Source organism: Furipterus horrens, unplaced genomic scaffold, assembly GCF_987537825.1.
Source record: "Furipterus horrens unplaced genomic scaffold, mFurHor1.1.pri manual_scaffold_3, whole genome shotgun sequence".
Taxonomy (NCBI): domain Eukaryota; kingdom Metazoa; phylum Chordata; class Mammalia; order Chiroptera; family Furipteridae; genus Furipterus; species Furipterus horrens.
Genome location: NW_028327173.1, coordinates 189151089 through 189157377, shown reverse-complemented (window position 1 = coordinate 189157377; position 6289 = coordinate 189151089). Strand labels below are relative to the sequence as shown.

At 41.9% G+C, this 6289-nt stretch overlaps 1 non-coding gene across 1 annotated transcript; it reads right to left on the bottom strand.

Moving 5' to 3' along the window:
- Positions 1-6186: 6186 nt before the first annotated feature.
- Positions 6187-6289, bottom strand: LOC150017000 (U6 spliceosomal RNA). Its single transcript, XR_016510194.1, has one exon. It is a non-coding gene; the product is annotated as a U6 spliceosomal RNA (small nuclear RNA).

Below are 6289 nucleotides of genomic sequence, written 5' to 3'. Positions count from 1 at the left end.
TGCTCAATCCACTGAGCCAAACCAGCCAGGGCAAAATAATATTCCATTGCGCAGATATACCACCTTTCATTTATTTGTTCATCTGTGTGATGGACATTTGAGTGTTTTGATCTTTTGGCTAGTATGAATAATGCTGCTATAAACATTCATGTACACATTTCTGTGTGCACATGTTTTCACTTCTTCGCTATATGCCTAAGAGTGGATTACTAGGTCATATAGTAACCTATGTTTAATTTTCTGTGGGACTGCCAGACTCTGTTCCACAGCAGCTGAACCATTTTATAATCCTACCGGCAATATATGAGGGAGGGAAACAGAAAATGAGGGGCACCTCAATACATGTATTTCATTTAAGATTTTATTTCTTTATTTTCAGAGAGAGGGGAAAGGAGGGAGAAAGAAAGGGAGACAAACATCTATTGATTGCCTCTTGCATACCCCTAACTGCGGACCCAGTCAAAAACCCAGTGACTTTTTGGTTCCCAGGCTGAGCAGAATATGTATATTTTAATACAGCTTTGGATAAAACGCTGCAAAAGCCAAAAGTAGCAAGTAACTTATTTGAGATCCATTTAATCCATGTAGGTTTAAATTCAAGCTACTAAACGGGTAAGAGTAAAATATTTAATATCGGCTTTATAAAAACGCTTTCTGGAAACATGGTGGCTTTCAGGGGTGTTTTTGAGTCTACCTGTGTCTGGAAAACACCCCTGGTTTTCAGAATTGTCATTGAGTTCCAACCATTACAATATGGCAACTATATACACTTGTGTCCATTGTGCAGGGATAAAAGAAGTTGACTGGTGAATACAGAACATCGGGTGCCTTTGGAAATCCAGGTACTAAAATAAATCTCATTTCTTGTCTAGGCCTTAATAATCCCATGTCATTAGATTTTTGCTGTTCCTCTTCACCAGCACCAATTGCTTATATTTTGTCTCTTCTCCCAGCAGGCCCGCCTCACTCCTTCCTCCTGCTTGATTACTCTATCGTTATTTTGTTTGGGGTTCTGGACTCCCAGGGCTGGGCCTCTGTCCCAGAACCCAGCGCTTCACAGGAGCGAGTTATCCTCTGGATGGCTGCCCCTGTTGGCTTCGATGCATTTAGGATGCACTGGGCTTTCTGTGGACCTCAGGAACAGTTTCTCACCTTCCTTTTTCCTCTAGAGTAGAATAAACATGGAGTTGGGACCCTTTAGCAGCTCTGCAGGCCAGAGTTCATCGCCTTGGGCTGTCAGAGAATAGAAAACGTCTGCTGCAATTCGGCAGGCCTCTGTCCCCCTCTTTGCCAGAGTGTGGGACGTTTTAGGTCCTGTGACTTCTGTCCATCTCTCCTGCTTGTGGACTCCTATTTTTTTTTTTTCAATTTAAAAAAAAATTTTAATCAATTAATATGTTTATTTATTTTTAGAGAGAGGGGAAAGGAGAAAGAGAGGGAGAGAAACATCACTGTGTGGTTGCCTCTCACTCACGCCCCCAACTGGGGACCTGATGTGTAACCTAGTCATGTGCCCTGACTGGGAATCGAACCAGCGACACTTGGCTCGCAGGCCGACGCTCACTCCACTGAGCCACAGCAGCCAGGGCTTGGTCTCCTATTTTTTATGGGGTGGTGTAAATATCTGCAGAACAATCAGACTTAAACTGCTGTCCTGCGCCTGGCTCTTCGAATTCTCCTGGATGCCTCATAACAGAGTAGAAGCCTGAGGTCAGGTAAATGGTGTGAGTGAGAGAAACAGGTGTCTCCCACTGTCATCACACTTAAAGCAATACCCTGTTTGGGGGCCCTCAGGGTAGTCACTTTTGCAGAATAAAAGAAGTTTCTTTACCCAGGATATGGCTGAGAGGGTGAATTGATTTCTGCACTGGTGGATAGTCTTAAGGGAAATTGGTTTATGTTTGTCTTGGTCCAAACATGGTTCTAGCCACTCCCCATGACGGTAATGGTGGCAGGTTTCTTTCTCCTGCTCTATTCTGTCCCTCTCTGCAGGACACCCTTGTCAGTTACTTTGATTTAGGATATAGAGGCTGCCAGGGTTTCAGATATGATGTCCATATGGATACACTGAAGGAGGACTTAGAAAATCTGGACTTGGCAGGTAGCAGAGCGTGGGAGAGAGAAGTTACCTATCTTTAAAAAATAGACACGTCGAGAGGTCTGCAAGCAGTGGCCCTATCAGTAGGAAGAACTGAGGCCCACTTGTGATTATCTGGTATTAGTGAGGGAGAAAAGGGGCAGAGGCCAGACCTCAGAGTAGACTGATTAGTTCGTGTGATTTGAGTGGAGAAAGCTCCTGTATAAAAATACTCCATCTGCTGCCTTTCCTGATGCCTGAGATTCTAATCAAGCCACTGCTTCTGCGTGTGTGTGTGCCATGTATCTCATGAAGTCTTCTCTTCCTTGAAGGTTTTGGGGTGTCCTAGAATCCCACTTACCCAGGAGGGAGACTCCTTTAAGCTGATTCAGGGCATGCCCTGAGCTAAAGGATAGGGATTAGCAGGAAGGGATTTGGAAGAGGGTCTTGATGGAAGGTGGAGTCCATAGAGAAAGGAAAAGCCTCAGAAGGGGGGCTTAAGAGAATCCTAGCCTAGGTCACTGTTTTCCTAGGGGAAGAGATTTAGATGGGGGATTAATGTCTTCTAGTGAGGCAAGCCCCTCTCTGACAATAGCACAACCCAGGGCTTCATTGGCCTTCAGCCTTCAGGGACTCCCTGAAATCCGAGGCTTTTATAGATGCTGTCACCTCTGCAGGGACATCTTTCCTCCTGTGGTCATTCAAGGCTCAGCTTAGACACATCACCTTCCAAGAAGAAAACCCTGACCTTCCTGTCTGGTTGGTGTGCTCATTCAAGGTCACACCCCGTGTTCCTCTGTCTCATGGCCCAGCATTGTCACTCTCTGCTTCTCCTTCCCCCACCTTTCAATTATGAGTCCTTTAAAGGTGGGGACTGTCTTAGGTCTCTCTGTACCTCATGGTCCAGCAGACGGGAGGCATGGTGGTACAGAGTAGAGAATCTACAAATACTGGCTATATAAATTAGCTGCTCTTAGGTTATGTTTTGAGTCTGGAAGGCCTTTTAACCCCTGGCCTCATTTCTAAAATCTACCTAATCAAGACCCAGATTAAATGTGACTCTTTTTATGAAGCCTTTCCCTCCCCCAATGTTAAGGGTACTTACCCCCTCCATTGAGGGAGCCAGTTCTTCCTTGTCTTACACACATTTATGAAAATCTCGGTATCATGAAACCTTGAAAACCCAAAGCAGTGAATACACTCAATAAACACTCAAGGATGCATCCACTGGGGTTATGGGCGCCATGCCAGGAAAAGGAGAGACTGGCTCGGCAGGCTGCTTTTCCCTTTTAAGTCACATGAAGTAATTACTCTGCTCGTTTGTAGGATTGGGTCTGCTGTCTGTATTCTCTCTCCAGATGGATGGGAATTGTTTTTTGAGGATTGTTTCCATGTCTGCTGTATTTTTATTTTACCACCTGTGCCTAGCACAATGCCTCCCTCACAGGAAGCTTCCAGTGGATGAGTGGATGAATGAACTAAGTCAGTGGGAAGCAGCAAACATTGGTTTCTATTTGACTCTATCCTGACATAAGAGGTTTCAGAGGTCTGGCCCAGGGAGCATCTTACATACCCAGAATTTGATTTCATGAAGGGAGTAAAGCCCCCTCTACCCATATGCCCAAGAAGAGAGAAAACCAGACTGCAGTTTTGATGCCCACTCTTCAGTTCAGTGCCTAGAACATACCAGAGCTGGTTCTGGATCTTGGGGAGCCAGCATGGCCAACCAGCTGAGACGCCATGACTGGCTGTTCTGTGGATGAATAAAAGAACCTAGAGTGAACTTGTTCTTATTTTTAAAGTACCTACAGGACTTAAAACTCCCTCAACTCCCAGAGCCCACTAGGAATTGCATTTATTTTGGATGACTTCAGTGGCACCCTTCCTATTTCAAATAAACTTTGGCTGTTTGTGAAGCCTGCATCTCCTTCCCTTACGTCTCTCTCATATTCTAAGTGCCTTAAAAACTTATGTGGAAAGGTTGACACTTGCTACAGAAGTCCCAACCTCCTCTGCATCTGGATGGGCATCTCCTCACAGCTTTGACTCCGGTCTGCTAAAACAGCCTTCAAACTTCTTTTAGAAGTAAGCAGATTTGGGTGCCCCTTGTGGTTCAGGTTCTTGGGTCCTTGGATGCAACCCAAATGTTCCTTTGGATAGGTGACATTGAACACATACTTGAGCTGGACCAGAAAGTTTTGCTAACTGATGTCAAGGCAGAATTTGAGAAGACTGCACAAAATGGATTAACGTGATTGAGAAAAGCCTCACCCGTCTTTCCCTGGTCACACACACACACACACACACACACACACACACACACACACACACATTGTCTAGAGCAATGCTGTATAATAGAAATACAACATGAACCATAATATTTTTTAAGGATTTTTAAAATTTGTTTTTAGAGTGAGGGGAAGCGAAGAAGAAAGTGAGGGAGAGAAACATCAATCAGTTGCCTCTTGCACACCCCCAACTGGGGACCTGGCATGCAACCGAGGCATGCACCCTGACAGGGAATCAAACCAGAGACCTTTCGGTTCACAGGCTGACAGTCAATCTACTGAGCCACAGCAGCCAGGGTGACCCACAATTTTTTAATTTTCTAGTAGCCACATTAAAAAAGGTAAAAAGAAACAGGTGAAATTAGTTTTAACATTTAAATTTAACCCAGTAAATAAAAATACTGTCATTTCAACATGTAATCAACATGAAAATTATTGAGGTATTTTATATTTTTTTGTATGAAGTCTAAGAAATCTTGTATATATTTTACACTTGCAGTACATCTCAGTTCAGACTAGCCACATTTCAAGTGTTTAGTAGCTACATGTACTGTAACTCATGGTTCTGTGTTGGACGGCACAGTTCTAGAATATCTAGTTGGGGTGAGGAAATGGCTATTCTGGGCCCACCCTGCCTTCCAATTAAGCTGCCTAACCAGCTATATCAAGGTATAAGAAATGAGGAGAGTTGAGTGTATAAAAGTATCTTGGTATCATAATTAGCCAGAGAATATTTGGGGGGGTTAAGTAGTTATATGACTCCTACCTAAAACAGTCATAGTTACTGGTTGGCTAACAAGATCATTTTTTGTTTTTTGTTTTTCCTGTAAGATGGCTTTAGTAGTGCTTAGTTGCCTTTAACTTCATTAAAGACAATTTTATTAAATTGTATTGTGACGGCTGTCATATCAGCGTGCATTAAAAAAACATTGAAATTGGTTATTCTTTGTGTAGCCATTTTAATATTGAAGATGGAAGAAAATATGCAACATTTTTGGCATCTTCTGCTTTACTATTTCCAGAAAGGGAAAAACACAACAGAAACACAAAAAAGATTTGTGCAGTGTATGGAGAAGGTGCTGTGACTGATAGAACATGTCAAAAGTGGTTTGCAAAGTTTCATGCTGGAGATTTCTGGCTGGATGATGCTTCATGGTTGAGTGGACCAGTTGAAGTTTATAGCAATCTAATTGAGATATTAATTGAGAACAGCTGGTGTTATACAATGTGGGAGATAGCCGACATACTCAAAATATCCAAATCAATAAAGTTATTGGTGACAATGCAAAATGTTTTTTATTTTATGGAAAAAAGCTAAATGGACGTTTTTGCCAACCCAATATTATTTTGTTCTCATCAAAGTGTTTTTTTGTTCATTTTTCTTGGATTAATGAGTTTAAATAAACTAAATCTAATTGACAATTTCACTTTCTTTTCTTTTTCATATTTTCGAAATTGTAATTGGGTAGTGCCAGATAAAATAGATACACAACTCTTAAGTTAGAGTGCAAAATGAAAGTACCTTATTGTTTTAAAGGTTCAAAAGCAAGAAAATACAACATAAACTTATCCACATTTAAAATATTTGTTTGTATGGTGAGTAAATGCCATTTAAAAACATTTTTCAATAGAAAAATTATTTACAAATGACTTTATAGAGGATTTTAAAAATCAGCATTTAATAAAAATATAGCCCTGGTAGGTCCCAGGTTGGGGGCATGCAATGGGCAATGGAACAATGTTTCACATATTGATGTTTCTCTCCCTCTCTTCCTCTCTCCCTTTCTTTCCCTCTCTCTAAAAATAAATAAAATCTTTAAACAAAAAATAAAATGCTTCACAAATTTGCGTGTCATCCTTGCACAGGGGCCATACTAATTTTTTCTGTATCCTTCCAATGGGAGTGCATGTGCTGCCGAAGCAA